Below are 24686 nucleotides of genomic sequence, written 5' to 3'. Positions count from 1 at the left end.
ATTGCCATATATTTTTCCGGTTTTTTTTTTCTAGGCATTTTTAATAATGTCACATATTTGAATGATGTCACGTATTTCATTTTACAATGTTTCTTTCACTTCTTTCATTTTTATCTTTTCAGTATTTTACTTTTTAAAGTACTTTTTTTTTCAGGTCTTGGCCAGCCTGCATACCATAACTTCATCTACAAGCCACCTCAACCATATGTTCTCATAGTTACTCCCTCAAACTTGTCAACCATTGGAAAGTTTTGCCAAACTTAATATCAAATTCAAATATATCTCTTAGCCACTGCCTCTATGACTTCCAAATTTTGTTTCCCACGGACCTTTCTTCTTACTTAAAAAGTCACTCCAATCTACCCCTCCAGTCCTCTCTAATTAGATGCAGAGCAGTGGTAACTCAAAACGTGATCTCCAACCAGCAACAACAACTGCTCCTGAGAACTTGTCAGAGATTCATTACTTCCATCCCCACCCCAGACCTACTGAGTCAGAAAGGGAGATCCAGCCATCTGTGTTTTAACAAGCCTTTCAGATAATTCTGATTTGGGTTTAGCAACCACCTGAGTAGATTTTACTTTCATCCACCATGTTTGAGGTACATGACAAGGCAAGGGAGACAAGGATGCAAGTAAATAGGTAAGCAAGTCTATTCTCTGTCCCCAGTGATGGCGATGTAATAGCTTAGTCCTATTGGACTCTTGTGACCCCATGGACTATAGCCCACCAGGCTCGTCCGTAGGATTCTCCAGGCAAGAAAACTAGAGTGGACTGCCATTTCCTTCTCTAATTTTTGCCCTTAGGGCAGTTAAAAATACAAAGGGGTGATGACAATTAACTACAGGGTGTGGAGAAAGCATAAACCTAAAAAGATTACAGGTGTTAACCAGATTGGGGGTGCAGTGGGGATGGGGAGGGCGCTCTAGTGGTTTTCTTGATTTGGAGGTTTATTTTTTGTTTCTTAAATAAAGCCCCTGGCTTTTGTGTGGCAAAAGGATGGGGGTAGAGGTGAGACATGAGGTAGGGAGGCTAGTTAGGAGGCTTCTGCAGTTGCCAGGTGAGAGGCTTGGATGACAGCCGTGGATCATGCAAGGGAGACGACGAGTAGGCACAGCAGCCTGTGAGAGGGGCTTGGGGAACGCAGTCCAGCTCTCCAGGGGCCTTTGCTCTGGGCAAGGGAGAGCTTCTCCCCCTAGCCAGTTCGGTGTCCAAGGGATGTCTCTGGGGCTAATGGGGTCTCTGTGACATCTCAGAAGGGCGCCCACTTGGTAGAGGCAGTTGTCCCTAGAGGAAGTAACATCTAGGCAACCAAACAGAAGTCCTGTTGGGCAGTGAACAGCTTGAGCTGTCCAAGCCCTGTCCCTGCACACAGTATGGAGTCTGAAACTGTAAGCCCCCGGGCAGACAAGGAGGGGGCCCCAGTCAGGAGGACTCGGGCCCCTTGCAGGGTCCTTCTAGGCCCCTCTTCTCAGAAAAGCCTGGATCAGATTCCAGACCCCTCCTCTCTGGGGTCCCAGGGTCCCCACTCCAGTCTCTTTATCCCTCCACCGGAAAGCTCCATTTTCCTCTTTTCTTCTACAAAACACCTTAATGGTCCATTATAACCTGAGCCCAAATCATTAGCAAATGAAAAACTGGCTCCCATTTTCTCTAAGGCCACAGGATGTTGGGGAGGGGGGGTAGAGGGAGGAAGCTGGGAGGGAGGCACCCCCACACACACTGGTTTGGTTCCAATGTTAATGAAGCAAAGAAAAGGAGGTAAAGCCAACACTTTAGTTTCTGTGTTATAACCGTTTGATAATTCACTGTTTTTTTCCTGCCATGAGGCACATCTGTGTGTGATGGATTGGACGTCAGAGGTGAAGAAGCTAGAGTAAAAGATGGCTCCCAAGTCTCTGGCTTAGAGAACTGAGTGGACTCCTTCATTTGAAATTCCAACAGATGTTCATTAAACACTGAGCAGGGCTCGTGGTGAAAACTACAAACCCCTGCCTCTGGGGCAAAGGAAAAGAAGGAAATTCCTAAGGAAAGAAAATGCAATATAGTTCAGCTTGAGGAGGCAGACAGTTGAAGATGCCCACAAGGCCAATGGGATCAAGAGTCAGCTGTTCTAGAGGAAGGATGGGTTGTGAGTATTGGTTTAGTTTGTATTTAGTTGTATTTAGCTGTGAGTATTGTATTTAGTTATCAGCATAGAGAGGTTTACTGAGGTCATGGGAGTGGATGAGCTCAACTGGAAGTGTCTATAAAGTAAGAAGAAAACGGAGCCTAGGCTCCAAACGAGGGAGTCACCAGTAGCAGTCCAGGTTAATTGTCCTCATGCCTGAATCAGGATTTCAAAGTACCACAGGAGAAAATCACAGACCTGGGCTGGTTGTTTCCACAAGGTGTTCCACCACTTCCACCGTGTCCTGAAATCACTATTTCCCCAGACAGCTCACTCTCCTGTTCTCACTGGGATCTTTCTCAGAGCTTTCTCCCTGTCCTTGCTCTGCCATCCTGCCACTTCCCTAGGCGTTTTCAGCAGAGCTCCTAACCTACATCACACCAGTAACAGAAGCCACTGAAGAGGAAATCCTCTGATCTTCTAACACCAAACTTACAGAAGGTCTTTCCTACAGGCTCGCCCTCCCCTTTTTCTATCACAGTGGGATGCACATGTCCTTCCCACCAACTGGGCTCAGAATCCTGAGACTAGCTCACCTTTCCTGATCTCTTAATTCAAGATTATCCCTGCTCTTTCAGGTATTTTCTACTTCTCTGGCTACTAATTCCTTCCCTAACACATTTAAATAAACTTCTGTCTCCCACTAAAAACAAACAAACTCAAATCTCCCTTATTCTCTTTTATTTCTGTCTTCCCTTTTACAGTCACATGAAAGAAGATCACCATTGACATTCTTTCTTGCTAAATTCAGAAGCAATTTCTCATCCATATTTTACTTGACTTTTCACTTCCATTTGACACTTGTGTTGCGGTCCGTGCATGGGTTGGGGTCCTTAGTCCACTTTTATACCCAGGGTACAAGGACTGGGATGGGTCTTGCGGGTCATTTGCTGATAGGATGAGGCACAGATTCTGGGTAAGGCAAATACCTTTCTCCCTAGAGAAAGGGGTAGGAGGAGAGACAGGTTATACTGCTCAGGAGGACCTGAAATCTGTTAATAGTTACAACATGGGGGAGGGAAGGACGATAAGGGTCTGGTTTTTCTGTTCCTGCATTCCAAGACCCTCCTTGGTTTTATCTGCTCTTTCGTCCTTGGGTCACCACAACTTGTTCCTTTGTGCCTTGTTTCATGAAATACTTTCACCTTGAGGCAAGAGGTAGATGAGCACACCCCACCCCGACCCCACTGCGCACACCCGGGGTAAAACAATTGAAGATTTATTCCCTGTGGATCAAAACTCCAAGACCAGACATGTGCACAGACCACACATGTGCACAAAGGCTCCTTGGAGGCCAAAGGGGAGTTATGTCAAGGGATGTTCTACCCTTTTCGGTAAAATCCATCCTGGCTAAGAGAGGCCTGTGCACACATGGAAGGATCCTGAGATATACCAAATAGGGACTGTGAGCCAGACAAGTCAAAACGATTGGCCAAAGGAAACCTGGAAGAAATGCCCCATAAAAGTGAGTCATACTGCCATGAGGATGAGATTCAGCGACTCTCTCTCCCTGAGTCTAGCTGTGCGTCCGTCCACAAGTTCTGTATTTTTTCCTCTTAATAAAGAGTTTACTGGTTTCACTACTTTCCATCTTTGTGGGAATTCTTTTCTGGAAAGTCGAAGGGCCAGAGTCCATGTCACTGACCACTGGTCTAGTGGCTAGGATCTGGTACTTTCACAGCCGTGATCTGGCCTCAATCTCTGGTTGGGAAACCAAGCCCGGTTCCAAGCTGTTGCAGGTCGAGGCCAGCCGAGATCAACATGGCTTCCGTAATGTCAACAGTCTTCTGGTTTCTCTCCTATCTCTCTGCCCTCCTAATTCCCTTCCTGAGACTCCTCTTTCTCTTTGGTTAAAGCAATGCCTCAGACAAACTGTTTTTGAGTAAATGAGAAGCTTTCAAAAACTTCAGCTGAAGGAGTCATTTTGGTTCAGATATTTTACAAGAAAAAAGGAATGATTCACCAACCATGTTTAGAATGGATACAAAAAGAAAAAAAAAAAAAAAAAAGAACATCTGGTTAAAGATTATTAGGCTAGTCAATCAGCTGGATGGGTAACCCTAGCTTCCCAGAAGGAGTTCTCAGTCTTATTAAAGTCTGTCAGAAAACTGTTCACGCACTTTATCAGGAATGCTAATTGCTTCCCAGAAGGGGTTGTAAATTACATCACACAAAAAATTTCTGTCCCACACCAGCTTTGAGTTAATTTGCTTTCTCACTTTCAGTCTCTTAAATGTTGGTTTTCCTTAGGGTTCTCCCCTAAGTCCTACTCTCTTCTCATTCTACATGTATCTCCTCTCATGACCACCCCCCAAAACATACATCTGTATTTGTGTCTTCAACAACTTTTCTGAACACCCCGGATACTGGACTCCCCACAGGTGATTCAAACTTGGTGTACCCCAAAAATGAACTCATTTTCCCTCCCATTTCGTGACTCCCCATCTGTCCCAGATCTCAATAAGTGGTATCACCATCCATAGCTGCCCAAAGTGGGAGTCAGAACATCATCCTTGGCTCTTGCTTTTCCTTGACATCTCCTCCACCATCACCACTAATCCACTCTATCACCAGACCACATCTACGTCAGGTTTATCTCTCCACCCCTAAAGCCACCACCATCATCTCAGTGACTTAAACCACCACCTAACTGTCTCCAGTCCTGTCCTCTTCTAATTCATTCTCTATTCAATAGTCAGTGTGATCTTTTAAAGCAAAAATATGATTTACAGCATTCTCATTAACACCATTACTTGCCATTTTTTTTCTTTGTTTATCCTTAAGGATAGAATGTGTCATCAACATAACTACTTACCTTTGCTAGCTTCCTCCCTCCCCCTGCCTCCATGGCTTGTCACATTCCTTCAGTAGTATCCATTCAGAACCTTTGAAAATCTTAGCCCTAAACTTGGAACATTCTTCCCTATCTATACCACTTCTTCTGGCTCTAATTCACTCAAGTTCTACCAAAGAGACTTATCTTACCTCCCTAACCCCCACCTTTTTCTAAGGTTCCATGACACTCAGTATTATCACTATATTATTGGTTCTATCACTGTTTTGTCATTTTTTGTACCCCTCACTAGACTATCTGTGATTCAATGACTTTGTCAATTATTCTCTCCATTATGTTTCTAGTACTGGGCCTAACAGCTGGTAGGCAGTTAATGAATGTATTTAATGCAATGGATGAATGATCAATATATTTGTGTAATTAAATAGCCTCCAAAGCACCATTTAAAAAAACAGATAATGTTCATTCTTATTTTCTAATGCTGAAAGTATTAAATATGTTTCAGAGAAGACAAAATTGAAATCACCAAAAAGCTATTACTCAAAGATAATGACCACTAAAATTTTGATGTATATTTTTACTGCCTTTTGTATATTTGTGTGTGCGTATCTTAATAGACATGCATAGTTTAGACAAATGGGGTCATACTGTATTTGTATTTTCTGACAATATTTTACTTAGTTTATCCATATAGTTGGAGGTTTATGTTATTTCTGTGTTTTTGCTAGTAGAACGAGTATTTTAGTGAATATCCTTATATCCTTATAGTTCTATAATCCATGATTAGGAAAATGAAGTTTTATTGACAGTATAATATTCATCATATACATGAAATCTGAATGATTCCTGATTCTTTAATGTTACACATTTATGTTTTTCTAAATCCATATTTTTACAAATAAGGCTGTAAATATTTCTATGCATAAATTTTTGTTTATCTATTTTACCATTCTTGGGATAGATTTTGAAGAAGTAAATTACTAGGTCAAAAGTTTTAAGGCTTCAGACTCATTGTGCCAAATTGCTTTCAATGAAACAGGTTGTAATTTAGATTCACCATTGTCAATGATTGGGGACTTGGCTGCTGCTGAGTTGCTCAGCCGTGTCCGACTCTGTGCGACCCCACAGACAGCAGCCCACCAGGCTCCCCCGTCCCTGGGATTCTCCAGGCAAGAACACTGGAGTGGGCTGCCATTTCCTTCTCCAATGCGTGAAAGTGAAAAGTGTCTCTCAATAGTGCCGACTCTTAGTGACTCCATATCCTGTAGCCTACCAGGCTCCTCCGTCCACAGGATTTTCCAGGCAAGAGTACTGGAGTGGGTTGCCATTTCCTTCTCCAGGGGACTTGCTGAGTATTTGCCAATTATTCAGCATAGAGCTAGACTCTGTAGAGGGCGAGAAGTATGCTCTCAAAGAGACATGTATTTGGAAAGCTCCATGGGCTTCCCGGGTGACTCAGCAGTAAAAGAATCCTCCTGAAATGCAGGAGACATGGGTTCAGTCCCTGAGTCAGGAAGATCCTCTGGAAGAGGAAATGGCAACCCACTCCGGTATTCTTGCCAGGAAAATCCCATGGACAGAGGAGCCTGGTGGGCTTCAGTCCATAGGGTTGCAAAGAGTCGGACACGACTGAGCACACACACGTAATACCTACAGAAGCAATAAAGGTAACCTGACCACATATATACATACCACAGTAACTTGAAGATAGGTAATTCTATACAATGCTGAAATAGGTTAAGCAGGTTTCATAAATGAAGTAGAATAATTAAGAACAAAAGAAGTAGAAGGAAAGAAATGGAGATTGTGGGGAAGGTGCCCGGAGAATCTGCACAGGGAGGCAGAAAGAAGGAAAGAAACAATTATTGAATGTTTTCTGTGCACGTGCCAGGCACTACACTAAGCATTTCACACCTAATATCTCATTTTCTTCTCACAACAACCTGAGAAGTAGGAATTATTATTTTCATCCAGATCCAGATCTAAGTGATGTGAAAAACTGACATTCACGGGGATTAACTAATTTGCCAAAGATCATAAAGCTTCTGAGAGGTGGCACCAGGAATTGAACCCAAGCAGTTTGCCTCCAGAGTTCACGCTTTTAAGTATATGACTCAACTAAGTCATTACAAATTCAGAATCAAGTACCCAGTCAGAAATTGTACTGTGATTTAGTATCAGGGACGTGAGTCAGTTGGCACTCACTAGATTGAGAAAGAAAATGAGGGCAAAAAGGATTCCACATGCTAAGACTTATTTCAGACAGTGGAGATGTAAAAAGTTACTTTAAAATATGTGGCACAGACTTAAATGTAAAATTATAAAACTTTGATAAAAAAAATATAGGAAAAACTTTGGGATCTAGGTCTAGACAAAGGGTTCTTACACTTGACACCAACAACAGAATCCATATTAAGGAAAAACTGGTAGATATGGGTCTCTCAAAATTAAAATTTTTCTCTCCAAAAGTCCCTGTTAAGAGAATGAAATATCAAGCTATAGGCTGAGGAAAATATTTGCAAACCACATATTCAACAAAGAACTAGTATCTAGAATATATGGAGAACACTCAAAACTCAACAATTTGAAAAAAATCAAACAATTCAATTAGGAAATGGGCTAAAACCATGAACACATTTCCCAAAGAGGATATACAGATGGCAAATAAGCATTTGAAAAGATGCTCAATATAATTAGCCATCAGGAAAATAATGCAGATTTAAACCACAATGAGGTATCACTATACTACTATCAAAATGGCTAAAATTTAAAAAAAAAAAAGTGGCAACATCAAATGCTGGCAAGGATGTGGAGAAACTAAATTGCTCATACATTGCTTGTAGGAATGTAAAATGGTCCAGCCACTCCTTAAAGCTGTTTGGCAGTTTCTTTTAAGACTAAACATGCAACTACACAAGGCCCAGCAATTGCACTCTTGGGCATTTAGCCTAGAGAAATGAAAACTTATGTTCACATGAAAGCCTGTACACAAATGTTCATAGCAGCTTTACTCATAGTAGCCAAGAACTGGAAACAACCCAGATGTCTTTCAATGAGTGAATAGTAAACAAACTGCAGTACATCCATACCATGAAATATTACTCAGCAGTTAAAAAAAGAAAAAACTATTGATACATAGACGAATCTTCAAGAATTTATACTGAGTTTAAAAAGCCAATACAAAAAAGTTATTCACTGTATGATTCAATTCACATATCATTCTTGAAATGACAAAATATAATAATAGAGAACAGATTAGTGATTACCAAGTGATAATGAGGGGGGTCAGGGAAGGAGGGAAGCCTGTGTGACTATAAAAGGGCAACATGAGGGATCCTTGTGGTGATGGAAACATTATATAACTTGACTGTATCAATGCCAATCACATTGTACATGAATGTCTCCTACAGTAATAGTACTATAGTATTTATAAAATGTTATTATTGTGGGATACTGGGTAAAGTGTACATAGGATGTCCCAACAGTATTTCTTATAACCATATGTGAATCTACAATTATCTCAAAATGGAAAGTTTAATTTTAAAAAAATAGGCAATCGGAAAAGAATTTAAACACTAATATATTCCTAGAAAGTAGCCTAAAAGGTAGAGAAATCTCCCAATGTCATTCAACAGAGCCACAGGAATGAAAAATTCATGTGGCCTAAGGTGATGCAGAAGTGTAAGTTCCTGTGATTTCTGCTCTGCTGCAGGAAGGCTCACCTTTTCAGTACCAGTACAAACAAAAGGCTAAGCAGGGTTGCAGGGGTTGCAAGAGAAAAGGAGCATTGAAAATTTTTAAAAAGGAAAAAAGAAGTGGTTCTTCCTAGAGCCCTTTACAAATATTCTCTGTCACCTGGCTTTCTGTTTTCCATCTAAGTGGCCAAGAAGAATTAATGACTATGCCTTTTCTATGGTAGAGACTCACCAGGACCCTGAGGGCAGGGGAAGAATTTGAGTCTTGCCTCACATCAGCCAGATCTTACCTAATCTCTCACACATATTTCTCCACTCCAGCTCCAAGGCTTCACCCTCGATGCCCTTCCCACCCTACCAGGGGCCTGTTCCCTAGCAGCCCCACTGCCCAGAATAGAGCATCCGTGTAGACATCTAATATATCACTGACTGACTTCTAATCATGGGTCAAGCCCACTCGGTCACTCTGTAACATTCATCTTAGTTTTAAAAACATGAGAGGGACATTGTTGGCAAAAATCCAGGAGTAATGAATTCTATGTTCTAGAAACAGAGAAACTGAACTATTTCAATTTGAAAGTAAGAGTTGGCAGGAAACCAACAGAAGCAAAGTCCTCTGGGGAGGAAAAGGGGGAAGCAAGCTGGTGAGTTAACTTGTAGGTCTGTAAGGTGGGCAGATTTCTTTAAAAAGCAAACAAAGCAGTTTTAGACTTGAGAGACTTAATTGGCATCCAAGGCCAAGAATATGAATAATGTTACATAAAAACCTTGCTCAAGTGAGAATTCTGCAATCGAAGCATTCTGACTGTAATAGCTAAAGTTTAAGGGAGAGGAATATAGAAAAAGATGTTTATTTTTCCAGTCATATATCATAACATATGGGCTTCCCCGTTGGCTCAGTGATAAAGAATCCGCCTGCAATGCAAGAGATGAGGGTTCGATCCCTCAGTTGGGAAGATCCCCTGGAGAAGGAAATGGCAACCCACTCTAGTATTCTTGCCTGAAAAAATTCCACAGACAGAGGAGTCTGGCAGGCTAAAGTCCCTGGGGCTGCAAAGAGTCAGACACGACTGAGCAACTAAACAACAACAATTATAACACACACCATTCATGGTATAAAGATTTAAATCTCATTTTATTTTTCATCATCATGGCAAGAAAAGTTTGATGCTTTTCAGAATTTCAATGTCTAAGAAAATAGTTAAGCTGGTTTTGAAGGTTATCGACAGTGCTAGGATACTAGGATGCATTCGCTCTTCCCTCCATTAAATGAGAAACTTCATGTATGGATAAGGTAAAATTAGAGAATCAATAATGGCTCAGGGACCTCCCTGCTGGTCCAGTGGCTACCAGTCCATGCTCCCAGTGCAGGGGACCTGGTTTCGATCCCTGGTCAGGGAACTAGGTCCCTTAAGCCACAACTAAGAAGTTCACATGCCTCAACCAGAAAAGATCCCATGTGCAGAGACTGAATATCCCTCATGGCACAGCTAAAACTGGCACAGTCAATAAATAAATATTTATATATATATATATATATATATATATATATATATATATATATATATATATATATTTTTAATGGCTTAACAGCAATTCCAGGTCACTTTAGTAATGACAGACATGAATAGAATTAATAGAAAATTAAAAATCTATTTTTTATGGCTCTTTTCAGTTTATTGCATTAAGGAGTTATACTAGTCCAAGTTAAAAGCAGACCCCAAATGGTTACATTATACAAGCTGTGAAGTTTTTAAACTTGTGACAAAGGACAGAAGGGAAACTCTACTCATTGCAAGGAAATCCTCACTTAAGCTTCAGTGAGCCAAAAGCCCTTAAAACCCATGAACCTTCAGCTGGTCGTCCTCAGTCAGTCCAGTCTCTACCAGGAACTGGCACATGTTCTTGCGCTGGTCACCCTGTTGCTGAATTACTTCTCCATATTCTGGATGCTCAATTCCAGTACCATTGCAGGCAAATTTCTTCTTAAATGCCTTCACTAGTTGTTTTGTTTTGTTTTTATTGTAATTATCAGCGATCCCTTGGATAGTAGTAAGGGTCTTCCTGCCGTTTCTCTGTTGAATTCTTATATGGATATAAATCCTCAGTGCCAGCAGGATGCAGATCATCACCCTTACTTCATCAACAAGGAGTCGAACAAGCGGAGGTTCTGGATAGCAGACCTATGATAGGATTCCTTTTCCTCAATGGAAACAGCCAGCAGAAGGCAGTGGTGGGAGAAGGCGGGCAGAGGGGGCCAGAGAGTGGGGAAGCCAGGGGGCTCGACGGGGGAGGCTGCTGAATCCTTGGCGGTGGCTGAGTGACTGGGCAAATCTATTTGTTTTAACCCTTTCCCTTTCTTATACCCTCCTCTGTCCACCTAAAATAGTACCAGTGAAATGAAAGAAAGGCACACAGGAAGAAAAACAACAAAGCAAGGGCCTGGGGAAACTTATATCTATGTTATATTCTCTCAAATTATAACAGTTGTTATAAGTATCATTGGATAGACAGAGATTTATGTAAAAATGCCCATTTCTGGGTTATTAATTTTATTATAGCAAAGAAGGGAAACAATGTAATGTCCAAAAATAGGAAAATATTTAAGCATTTTATGGTATGTTGATATGGTGGAATGTTTTGCAGCCATTAAAAGAAGTCATAATTTCAGATAGTAAAAATTAAAGAGTGAAATACCCACCAATCGTGGGAATAAGGAGGAAAGGGGACTCTCATACAATGCCAGTAGAAAAGTGAATTGTTACAGCCTTTTAGGAAAGTAACCTGGCAACATCTATTAAAATTAAAAAATACACTGTCCAGACAAAGACCCTGATGTAGGTAAAGAGTATTTGAAAACACAAAAGCAAAAGCAGGTAAGGACTATGCCATGGAATCCTCTTATACAAACATGGGATGCTTTTCATGGAAGTGCTCCCAACTGAAAAAGCCTACTTCCAACTCCCTGACCACTCATAAAGTCTCTGGGGTCTACCCTGTGGGGTCCTCAAGCCTTGCGTTTCCCTTTAATGCCAGACCTCCGGGTAATACTATCTCTCACTTGGCAACCACTCAGCCATGTTCAGGGACCACCCATATTGTACAGTCACCTAGATGCTTCCCTTCCTTTGCTCACTTCCTCCCACCCACAACATATTAACTGCCAAGTCTGGTTAACTTTAAGTTATTTTCTTGGGCTCCAAAATCACTGCAAACAGTGACTGCAGCCATAAAATTTAAAGATGCTTGCTCCTTGGAAGAAAAACTGTGACAAACCTAGACAGCATATTAAAAAGCAGAGACATTACTTTGCTGACAAAGGTCCGTATAGTCAAAGCTATGGTTTTTCCAGTAGTCAAGTATGGATGTGAGAGTTGGACCATAAAGAAGGCTGAGCACCGAAGAATTGATGATTTTGAGCTGTGGTGCTACAGAAGGGCTCTTGAGAGTCCTTTGGACAGCAAGGAGATCCAACCAGTCAATCCTAAAGGAAATCAACCCTGTATATTCATTGGAAGGACTGATGCTGAAGCTCCAATCTTTTGGCCACCTGATGCAAAGAGCCGACTCACTGGCAAAGACCCTGATGTTGGTAAAGATTGAGGGCAGGAAGAAAAGGGGGCAACAGAGGATAAGATGGTTGGATGACGTCATCAATTCAATGGACATGAATTTGAGCAAACTCCAGGAGATTGCGAAGGACAGGGAAGCCTGGCGTGCTGCAGTCCGTGGAGTCACAGAGTTGGACATGACTGAGTGATTGAACAACAACTGGTTAACTTTGAATTTGCAATATGTCTCCCACTTGTTCCTTCCTCCTCTTCCCATACCATCTATCCTGACTCAAGATGGTATTTCCTATCACTTGAATTATCCAATGGTAAAACTGGTGTTCCTTCCTCCTTAGCCCTCCTGGCCCGTTTATTTAGCACACTGTGACCAAAGCAATCCTCCACGAAACTCTGACCATGATACTCTCCTGCATACAGAACTCAGTGCCTCCCCTGTGGGTAGAGAGCAAACCTCAGCAACCTCAGCAGGGCACTCCACCTCCTCAAGCACCTGGCTCGAAACAGGACCTAAACTTGTAGCCCCAGTGCCTTTGTGTGTTGAACAGTATACTTAGTTGAACAGTATCCCCTCAAATTCATGTCCACCTGGACTCGCAGAGTGTGACCTTTGCGGATGTAATTAGTTTAGATGAGATCTTGCTGGAGAGTGGGGGCTCTAAATCAAATGACTGGTGTCCTAATGTGAAGGACATATGAAGACACAGAGAGACATACAGAAGGAAGATGGCCACGTGAAGATGGAGGCAGAAATGAGAGTGATGCAGCTACGAGCCAGGGAATGCCAAGGCTTGCCAGCAACCACCAGAAGCTAGAGTCAAGGAAGTAATCTTTTCTAAGACTCTTCAGCAGGAGCATGTCACTGCTGACACCTTGGTTGTGGACTTGTACCTTCCAGAACTGTGAGAAAATAAACTGTTGTTTTAAGCCACCAGGTTTTTCATTCATTTCATTCATTCATTTCATTCATTGCAGCAGCAATAGGAAACTAACACAATTCATTAGGAGAATTAAAAAAAAAAACCAAAGACAACAACAACAACTAAAAACAACATCCAAAAAACTCAATTTAGCTTAAGGGAAAAGAAATTTATCAGAAAGGTATTACTATATCTCAAGGATCCCAAGAACAGAAATGCAGTTGAACCTCAGGAATGTCCAAAGTGAGAGACACAATGGTCACCAGGATTCTCAGTCTATGATGTTTTTCCTCTCTGTATGTGCTCCATTTCTTTTTCTTACTCTTCCTTTCTCTTTTCCGCTTTTCTTTCTCTTCTCAAGGTCATAGTCATTGGGAGCTTCAAAACTTAATTTCTGTTAACCAAGAGAAAGTGACTACTTTTTTTCTTAGTTTCAGTTCAAAATTCCCAAGGAAGAACTGATTGGCCCATTGAGTAAGAATTCCACCAACATTCACCAACTAATATTTTATGGTCAGAAGATGATTCTTAGAGAAACCATGTGATCACACGGTACCAAGAAGATGATTTTTATAGAAATACAACTAGGAGGGGGAAGGAAAAAGGAATAATTTGTGTCCTTTGATATTCATGCTTCTCTTTTTCTGGAAGTCATTTTTTATTCTTTATCTCTGCTTGCTGAAACTGAGCAGACCTTCCAAACTCTGGCTTAAATGTTACCTTTTCCACAAAATATGTTAATCTCTGCCACTAGACCACAAACTCTCAAAAGCAGGATAGGAAGTGGGGAGGTGCACCCTGCACTGCTGAAGGGCAGAGTGGGGGCAGGGGGCGAGGTGGCGGGGGGCCTGGGGAGGGGAAGAGGAGGCCCCCGGGAGAAGTTGGGATTGAGAGGTTGTGGTGACTCCTTAGTCAGCAGTAGTGGATGCTAAAACTGGTGGGAAGGCCAACAGAGCCAGCACTGGACAGGTGCCACTCTGAAGAGCAGGCCATCCTCTGTCAGATAGCAGCCCCTACTCTGGCACTTGGCACTTCCAAGGCTCTTCTTAGGCATCCAGATGCCATCTCAGGCAAAGAGCATGAACTGGGAGTTGAACTTTGATGGAAGACACAAAAAATACAGCTAGTGGAAAATTTAAGAGCACTCCTGCCCACAACCCAGCTGGGTAGGAGGTTCAGGCTTATACTGAACCTTATCAGTTACAGTAAATTTAAAACTTCAATATTACAACCAAAAGCTAAATGTGAGTCCGTGCTATAACCCGTACTAATCAATGTTTGGCTATATTTTTGTTTTATAAGTCATATTATGACAATGTGGTGAACTTGCAGCTTTTATGTCTAGGACTTGCTGATGTTCTTTTTTTTTTTTTTTACCTGTACTCATTGCTTAATACAGCCACAATTAGTCCTGCAGGTCAGTTAGAAGTCCCTTGGACAATCAAAGAACAAGTTAATAAAGACCAGTATGCCATGTGCTCAGCTTTTTTGGAGAAAGAAAGAATCATGCTGTGACTTGGAATTGAGGCTAGTGTGGCACTTATTACATGCATGGAGCACGTGAGACCAAGGAGGTGGGAGGGGGAACAGACAACACCTGCAGAGGTCTGGCTCCTTGCCCCCTCCCCCACCCTCAGGCCCAGGCAGAGAAGAGTTCTTATCCGTGGACCAGCTCGGCCATCAGGCCAGAGCACGAGTCAGGCCCATGCTTCTCCAGGCAGGGCTGACCCATCAGTCAAAATCTCTCTTACTCTGCTTCCCCACCTGCCATCCAGGCGAATCTATTTACTCAAGGTTAACTTTAGTGCATTCAAGGAAAAGTGTCCCAAAGTTATTTTGGTTTTGAAAAATTAATGCTTGCCTTTACAAAATCAAAATCCAAGGAGATATTTATGTTAGCTTATATATAGATTTACAAACTTTTATAGATATAGTTAAATTTAAACAATTCCTTCTAAGGGGACTTTTGATTAATGGTTGGTCACATTTAATTAATCTATTTTAAAAATTTATAACTGAATAAATATAATATATAAAAATATATATATATATTAAGTTCTTCTGTTGAATGACCAAAAAATCCAACTGAAACCAAAAAACACTTTCCAAGTACTTAAGTAATTTACATATATCTAATAAATTAATCTTATAAATATGTTAATTTTAAGTTCTTTTAAATGTCTAATGTTGCATTTACATTTGAAACATTTCCACTTAAAATCACAAATGCAAATCAATTACTTAGTTACACCTTTTAAATAAGCATTACACACATAATGTGTTATTATTCCATTAGGTCTTCTCCTAAACATTATAAAAACTTAAAATACTAAATATATAGAATCCTTTACACAAAAATACTAATACTGTGTGTTTCATTTTTAGTATATTTCTATATTTAATTGTAAGCTTTCCCAATGTTTTAAAAAATGCTTATTGTTTAAAAAAAATGTTTATCTTCTCAAATTCTTTTGACAATATTCTAAAGCTGGTTGAATTGCATATAAGGTCTGGAGCCATAAATATCTAGGGGAATTTTCCTCATGTAGCACCACAAAGAAGAGTCCCTTTATACTCTTAATATATCAAAAACTACAAAACCTGAAAAGGGACTTGACACCAGCCTCCAAAATGGCCTCCAATGAGGCCCGTTTGTCTCACTCACTTGACTAACTATCCTCCCGTTAGTCACTCCCCTGTGTAGATACTTCTACTCTGAATGAGCCTGACCTGTAATGAACAGGATATTGTGGAAATGATGCAGAATGACTTCTGAAGCTAGGTCATAAAAGACACTGCTTCTTCTACCTTGCACACCGCTGGATTGTTTACCGTGGAGGAAGCCAGCTACTCATGCAGCCCAGGGAGAGGTCTATGTGGTGAGGAACTGAGTCCTCCTACCAACAGCTAGAATTAAATTGCCATGTTTATGAATCTGGGAAACAGCTACTCTAGCCCCAGTGAAGCCTTCAAATAACTGTAGTCCTGCCCAAAATATTGACCGTGACGTTAGGAGATATCCAGACTCAAAACTCAGCAGTCTCACCCTACTGTGTGGTCCTGGTGTGGAACCTGGTCTCAGCCTCAGCCTTATTGGACCAAGGAATCCTCAAAGTGAGAGGATTTGAACTGTCATGAAAATGTGTAAGCAAGATTCCAGTGTTCTGCATGCTGAAGAAATGTACTTACTGAGGGAGTAGGTAGAGGATAGTGGGGCTAAAATACCACTTGCTACTCATAAAACTAAGTCAGAAGAACATACCAAGGAAGAAAAGCCAGACACTGAGAAGGCAGAGGAAAACATAAAGACAAACAAACTTCCAAGTGAAGGAAAGTGCTAGTCGCTCTGTGGTATCCAACTACAGCCTGCCAGACTCCTCTGTCCATGGGATTTTCCAGGCAAGAATACTGGAGTGGGTAGCCATTCCCTTCTCCAGGGGATCTTTTCAATCCAAGGATTGAACCTGCATCTCCTGCAGGCAGATTATTTATGGTCTGAGCCACCAAACAAGTGCATACCAAGTGAGGTAAGTAACACCCTCTTCTAACAACACAAGAGAAGACTCTACACATGAACATCACCAGATGGTCAATGCAGAAATCAGACTGATTATATTCTTCACAGCCAAAGATGGAGAATCTCTATACAGTCGGCAAAAACAAGACCAGCAGCTGACTGTGGCTCAGATCATGAACTCCTTATTGCCAAACTCAGACTTAAATTGAAGAAAATAGGGAAAACTACTAGACCATTCAGGTATGATCTAAATCAAATCCCTGACAATTATACAGTGGAAGTGACAAATAGACTCAAGGGATTAGATGTGATAGACAGAGTGCCTGACGAACTATGGATAGAGGTTCATAACATTGTACAGGAGGTGGTGATCAAGGCCATCCCCAAGAAAATGAAAGGCAAAAAAGCAAAATGGTTGTCTAAGGAGGCCTTACAAATAGCTGAGAAAAGAAGAGAAGCTAAAGACAAAGGAGAAAAGGAAAGATACACCCATCTGAATGCAGAGTTCCAAAGAATAGCAAGGAGAGAGATAAGAAAGCCTTCCTCAGTGATCAATGCAAAGAAATAGAGGAAAACAACAGAATGGGAAAGACTAGAGATCTCTTCAAGAAAATTAGAGATGCAAGGGAATATTTCATACAAAAATGGGTACAATAAAGGACAGAAATGCTATGGACCTAACAGAAGCAGAAGAGATTAAGAAGAGGTGGCAAAAATACACAGAAGAACTATACAAAAAAGATCTTCATGACCTAGATAACCACGATGGTGTGATCACTCACCTAGAGCCAGACATCCTGGAATGCGAAGTCAAGTGGGCCTTGGGAAGCATCACTATGAACAAAGTTATGGAGGTGATAGAATTTCAGTTGAGTTATTTCAAATCCTAAAAGATGATGCTATGAAAGTGTTGCACTCAATATGCCAGCAAATTTGGAAAACTCAGCAGTGGCCACAGGACTGGAAAATCTCAATTTTCATTCCAATCCCAAATAAGGGCAATGCTAAAGAATGTTCAAACTACCACACAATTGTACTCATCTCACACGCTAGCAAAGTAATGCTCAAAATTCTCCAAGCCAGACTTCAACAGTATGTGAACCATGAACTTCCAGATGTTCAAGCTGGATTTAGAAAAGGCAGAGGAATCAGAGATCAAATAGCCAACATCTGCTGGATCATCAAAAAAGCAAGAGAATTCCAGAGAAACATCAACTTCTGCTTCATTGATTACACCAAAGCCTTTGGCTGTGTAGATCACAACAAAGTGGAAAATTCTTCAAGAGATGGGAATGCCAGACTACCTTACCTACCTCATAAGAAATCTGCATACAGGTCAAGAAGCAAAAGTTAGAACCGGATATGGAACAACAGACTGGTTCTAAATTGGGAAAGGAGTTCATCAAGGCTGTATATTGTCACCCTGCTTATTTAACTTATATGCAGAGTACATCATGCGAAATGCCAGACTGGATGAAGCAGAAGCTGGAAACAAGATTGCTGGGAGAAATATCAATAACTTCAAATATGCAGATGACACCACCCTTATGGCAGAAAGTGAAGAGGAACTGAAGAGCCTCATGATGAAAGTGAAAGAGGAGAGTGAAAGGCTGGCTTAAAACTCAACATTCAAAAAACGAAGATCATGGCATCTGGTCCCATCACTTCGTGGCAAATAGATGGGGAAACAATGGAAACAGTGACAGACTTGATTTTGGGCTCCAAAATCACTGCAGATGGTGACTACAGCCATGAAATTAAGACACTTGCTTCTTACAAGAAAAGCTATGACCAACCTACATAGCATGTTAAAAAGCAGAGATGTTACTTTGCCAACAAAGGTCCATCTAGTCAAAGCTATGGTTTTTCCAGTAGTCACGTATGGATGTGAGAGTTGGACTATAACGAAAGCTGAGTGCCGAAGAATTGATGCTTTTGAACTGTGGTGTTAGAGAAGACTCTTGAGTGTCCCTTGGACTGCAAGGAGATCCAACCAGTCCATCCTAAAGGAAATCAGTCCTGAATATTCATTGAAAGGACTGACGCTGAAGCTGAAACTCCAATACTTTGGCCACCTGATGCGAAGAACTGACTCATTGGAAAAGACCCTGATGCTGGGAAAGATTGAAGGCAGGAAGAAAAGGGGATGACAGAGGATGAGATGGTTGGATGGTATCACTGACTCAATGAACATGAGTTTGAGCAAACTCCAGGAGTTGGTGATGGACAGGGAAGCCTGGCATGCTGCAGTCCATGGGGTCGCAAAGAGTTGGACATGACTGAGCGACTGAACTAAAGTGATCTATATAAAAATGTAAAGTGTGATTGAATCAAACACTGATGCCTGCCAAGGAATGGGAGATGAAAATGGTTGAGATAACAGGGGATGATGGATCAGGCAAATGATAAAAATGTGGCTGCCATTAAGGCCCTAAATGATGGTGAGCTACAGAAAGCCACTGACTTGTTCACAGATGCCATCAAGCTGAATCTTCTCTGTATGCCAAGAGAGCCAGCCGTCATGAAATTACAGAAGTCAAATGCTACCATCTGAAACTTTTTCAGAGATACTGAAATATATCCTGATTCAGCTCAGCCTTACAAGTGGGCAGAGAAAGCACATGTACCTTTGGGCCACTGGGTAGAAGCAGTCCATGGTCCTGCCCTTGCCTGTAAACTAGATTACAATGAAGATGTTAGTGTAATGCTTAAAGAATTTCAACCAAGGGCCCAGAAAAGTGCTGAACAACAGAGAAAGTCTGAGTGAAACCATGAAGACCAAAGGCTCAAAGAAAAAACGGAAAGGGTTAAGAAGGCTTGGGAGGAACAGAAAAGACCCCAGAAGGAGGGAGAAATCAGAAGACAAACAGGAGCTCAATATAGCTGTTTTTCAGGTGGCTTTCCCTGGGCAACACCTGGTAATTTTCCTGGAAGAATGCCTGGAATGGGATGGGGTATGCCTGGAATGCCAGGAATGCTTGGGCTCAATGAAATTACTAGTTCTTACAGACATGCAGGTTTCAGAAGTTATGACGGCCTTCTAGGATGTGATCCAGAACGTCAATATATTGAAATATCAGAGCAGCCCAAAAGTTGTGAGTCTCATCTGTAAATGGTCAGCCAAATTTGGAGGGCAAGCCTAAGGCCCTTCTGACAAATAAAGCCCATGCTGAAGGAAAAGCAACTGAGATCACTCAATGGATGTCGCAGTAGTACAATCCAGTGTACTTCTGACCTGCTGCTGAAGGGAAAGCTATGGTGCTCTGAAGATAGTCTCTCTTCCTCTGTCCCAAATGAAGCTGAAACAATTTCCAGTGGTTTGCCATTAAAACAATCATTCAGATAATATTTTCCTACTGGGAATTAAAAACTTTAAATGTTTTTAAAACCTGAAAAATATTAAAACAAGAACAACTATTAAGCAGCCCTTTCTGTTGAAAAACAAAACCCACTAAGCCGGTCCCAAATTCCAGATCCATAAACACTGTGTAAGATAATAAACATTTATATTCTTTTAAATTTAAATTTGGGGTAATTTGTTATATAGCATTAGATAACTTACAAGGAATGGCCATTTTAGCCCATATCCCTAAATCCAAATCATATCATTATGTAATTTTCAAGCCTGATTGGTTCTCATAAACCTCCAGTCACGTGATTATACCACCGGCTTGGATTAAAACTATTTATTGTTTCACTTCATCCTGAAGTTTTTTTTCCTGTCTTTTCTACGTGTTGGGTCCACAATGATAGAGAAACATTAAAATATATCTAATTCTCCTTCTCATAAGTCTGTTACGACTCTATCACAACTTCAAGGAACTACATTCTACGGCCACCTACCATCACAGCAATCTCCACTTGACCAGATTGAAAGTTTTTTTCTTTTTGACTGCACTACACAGTTTGCCACAGCAAGTGTCACAGTGGTAAAGATGCAGGTTCGATCCCTGGATCAGGAAGCTCTCCTGGAGAAGGAAATAGCAACCCCCTCCAGTATTCTTGCCTGGAAAACTCCATGGATAGAGGAGCCTGGTGGGCTACAGTCCATTGGGTTGCAAAGAATCGGACATGACTGAGCGCAGCACACGATTTGCAGGATCTCAGTTCTCCAAGCAGGGACTGAATACACGCCCCTACAGTGGCAGCACGGAGTCTTAACCACTGGGCCACCAGGGAAGCCCTGAAAGTTTATATTTTTTTTTTTTTATTTTTTTTTTTTTTGAAAGTTTATATTTTAACAATGAAAGATGGAAGCATGTTTTCTAGCAGTCCACTACTAAAATATCCACAAAGTCTAATAAACATCTCAGACTTAACATGGTTTAGAAAAGCTTTTGATTTTCCTCTCCCCTAGCCTACTCATCCCAGTCTTCAACAGCTCCGTAAGTGACATCATCAACCATCCAGATGCTTATACCAAAAGCCTAAGAGTCATTCTTGATTCCTCTCTCCTTCTCACAAAATCAACAATGGGGTTTCCGCAGATTCTACCTCCAGAACATATCCTGAACTTGCTGACTTTTCTTCACCTCCATAGCCTGTTTCCATTCCATCTCCTATCTTTCGTCTATATCTCCTTAGCCTAGACTATGCCATCATCTTTCACCAGGACACTGCAAAGAGCCTCCTAACTACAACCCTTGTTGCTTTTGTCTATAAACATTCACATACAGGTCTTTTTGTGACACAGTTTATTTCTCTTGGTAAACATCTACATGTGAGATTGGTGAACCATATGGTAAGTACCTGTTTAATTTTATCAGAAACTACTTAACTAATTTCCATTTTGCACTCCCACCAGTAACATCTGGGAGTCCCAGTTCTTTATCCTCTTCAGCACCTGGCATTTTTTAAAAGTCATTCTAGTAGGTGCGTAGTAGTCCTTTTTCATTTTTTGAATTAGTATAAAATCCACGTATAATGAAATGCACAGATCCTAAGTGCACAATTCAAAGGAGTTTTGATAAACATGTATACTCATGTAATCAAAATACACATTTCCATTACCCTAATAAATTCCCTACTAAACCTCTTCCTGTTGTCTCTAGCCCCTAGAGGCAGCCTCTTCTGATTGCTATCACCACAGATTAGTTTTACCTTTTCCTAAACCTCATAAGAGGATTAGTATAGTATATACTGTTTTGTGTCTGCCTGAGTTTGCTCAGTATAATGGTTTTGAGGTCCATCCATGCTATTGCAGTAGTTCTTTGTTTTTATTGCTGAGTGGTATTTTATTGTATGGACACATCACAGTTTATTTATCCATTCACCTTTTGATAGACATTTGGGTTGTTTCCAGCAACTCCATTCCTAGGTATTTACCCAGGAGAAATGAAAGCATATGTCCACAAAAAGACAATAATCGCCTGCTTCCTCTCTTGATCCTCTATAGTCCATTCTCCATGTAGCATCTAAAGGAATCTTTTAAATAAATTACTCAAATCCCATCTCTCTTCTGCTAAATACCCCTTAGTGACTTCCCATTCCACTTTAGAAGAAAACACAAACTCCCTACCCGGCTTGTGAAACCCAGATATCACCAATTCTCAATCCTGCCTGCACAGAGGCCTCTGTAAACTTCTGTCGCTTGGGCTCCACCTCAGATCAAGTGAATCAGAATCTCTGGAGGAGGGATCCCAGCATTTTTAAAGCTCCCCAGGATGTTCTCACAGGCCCCCAGGTTGGACAGGTCTTGCCAGGTGAGCTGGCCCATGGCTTTCCTGCTTTATCTCATCCCACTCTCCCCCTCTGATGCCGCACTCCTGCTACACTGGCCTCCTTTCAGCCCTGTGAACGCAGGGATTTTATCCCTACCTCCGGGGCTCTGTACTAGTTTGTCTTCTGCCTGGAATGTTCTTTAGATCTTAGTGTAACTGGTTCTTTCTTGTGATTCAGGTCTCAGCTGAAATGTCACCCGCTTAGAGGAACTTTTTCTGCCCACTCAACCCAAAGGAGCCACTCTGCAGCGTGTCACTTGTTCAAATACTCTAGATCACATTTATGTCTAACAGTGCCCTGTTCATGCATTTTTCTTTGTGTTTATTGTCTGTCTACTCCGTCTAGACTATAAATCCCATGAGAATAAGGACCTTGCCTGCCTTATTCTCCACAGTACCCTTAGTATTTATAATCATGCCTGGCACACAATGAAAGTTTCAGAAATATTTGTTGGAAGCATGAAAGAACACACGTACAAAATGTACATATTACCTGAGAGGGAGGGCAAAATCCACAAGCGGTCTCCTTTCTTTCTTTCCCCTAGCTGTTAGCATGCGATCGTTGATTTACAGGAAAACAAAGAGACTCCAGCAGAAGGGAATTAAACCCAGATACTAGATTTCATTAGGTCCTAAAAGGCAGAGAGACTGTTTTTGACTTCAAGTATCTTAACTTCCATCCTAACCTGAGGCTGTACACAGTATAGATACTCAATGAATTTATTTCTATTAGCAGTGAAGTGACCGTGCTCTGTTTTGAGGGTCTAGAGGGGATGTGGGAGAGAGGGATGGGAGGTAGAGCATTTGAGCAGGGATTAGCGAACCATGAGAAAAGGAGACAGAAGTATATTTATGCCTTTATCCTCAATTTATTGAGCTGTCACCAACTCAAAGCGTGAATTCAGTTTAATCTATCCCAGCCAATTGGACTTTAAAACACTATCCTATTCTACATGTAGTTTCTCTTTGTAAGCAAGGCAATATGTTAAAACAAAGTTTTAAAGAAATTTTAAAAGAAAGGAGAGAAAAAGAAGAGTGATCCAGGGAAGAAGAGAGAAGGCAGTAGGGAAGAATTCAGGAACATCTCCTTTGTGCTATACACAGTATTAGGCATGTTCCGGCATTTACTTATTTATCACAACCCTATGTGAAATAAATATGGAAACAGAATGAAGCATAGATAAATGTAACTTACCACTTAACTGTTAAAATACTAGACAAAAATAAACAAGATATACATATCAAATATGCAGATGACATTAACAATGGAAATGTCACCTAATGTAAGCAAAATAAATCAAAGATTCAAATTAATCTTACAAGGCTAGTGGTTAGCTACAATGTAGTACATAAATTAAATCTTGCAGCTAGCTACACAGATACAGAAAGATGGAGACCTAGTCTGACCAGAGCTTGTGTAAAAATATCTTGTGGATTTAGTTGACTGCTAGTTTAATATAAGCCAATAGTAGATGCTAAAAGATAACCCTTAAGTATTGCATGAGAGTCCTTATCTTAAGCAACTTCTTTCAGTATTTATCACTGGAGATATTTTTTTTAATTCTCTTCTCTCCTGACTGCTGTTACATCTGATTATCTTTCCATCTCTGAAGCAGATCCTCATTAATACAAACGCTAATAAGACAATAGCCCTCATTTAATAAGGGTTCTGTGCCAACTACACAATTACTATATCTAATCCTTCCTCTTAATAGCACTAATGAAATAGGCATAATTATTTCTGCCATCTTTTAGATGAGAAGACAGATTTAGAAAATCTAAGTAATTTTCTCAAGATCAGACAGGTAACAGCATTCTCGGAGCTCAACTATAGCGGCCTGACTTAGAGCCCAATGATTCTAACCACTATTCCTTCTACCCCAGACTTTCTTTCAGAGCATGCCTTTCCTTTGCTCATTTCCTAAGTGTCAGTGCACATAACAGTCCAGTCCTCAGGTCACAGCTCATTTTATTTCATCGTCTCTCTGGTTAATCATTGCTAGATCTGGGACTTTGATGGACAACTTCTACACTGATGAGTCCTATGACAGCCACCAATAGTGTTTCCCTAATACCCCTTACCTTTTCCACGGCCTTTTTTGTTGGTTGATGCCTCCATAACCTTCAGAAGAGGCTGAATCCAGCCCCAATCCTGGCTCCAGAGACAGAATCACGATTAGTTTCAAACAGAGGACGTGATGTTTCCTCTGCCCCATGTTTTCAGTGACTAGTTTAAGCACTAGAAGAGAATCAGCCAAGAGATTTTTCAGAAAAGTTTTCTAGGCTCTTAAATGGAAATAT

The 24686-nt window shown here is 40.9% G+C and overlaps 1 pseudogene; it reads left to right on the top strand.

Annotated features, from left to right (window-relative positions):
• Positions 1-14695: 14695 nt before the first annotated feature.
• Positions 14696-19808, top strand: LOC122693152 (annotated as a pseudogene).
• Positions 19809-24686: the final 4878 nt, after the last annotated feature.

Source organism: Cervus elaphus, chromosome 5, assembly GCF_910594005.1.
Source record: "Cervus elaphus chromosome 5, mCerEla1.1, whole genome shotgun sequence".
Taxonomy (NCBI): Eukaryota; Metazoa; Chordata; class Mammalia; order Artiodactyla; family Cervidae; genus Cervus; species Cervus elaphus.
Note: the sequence above shows the minus strand (reverse complement) of the source record. Positions and strands in the feature narration are given on the sequence as shown.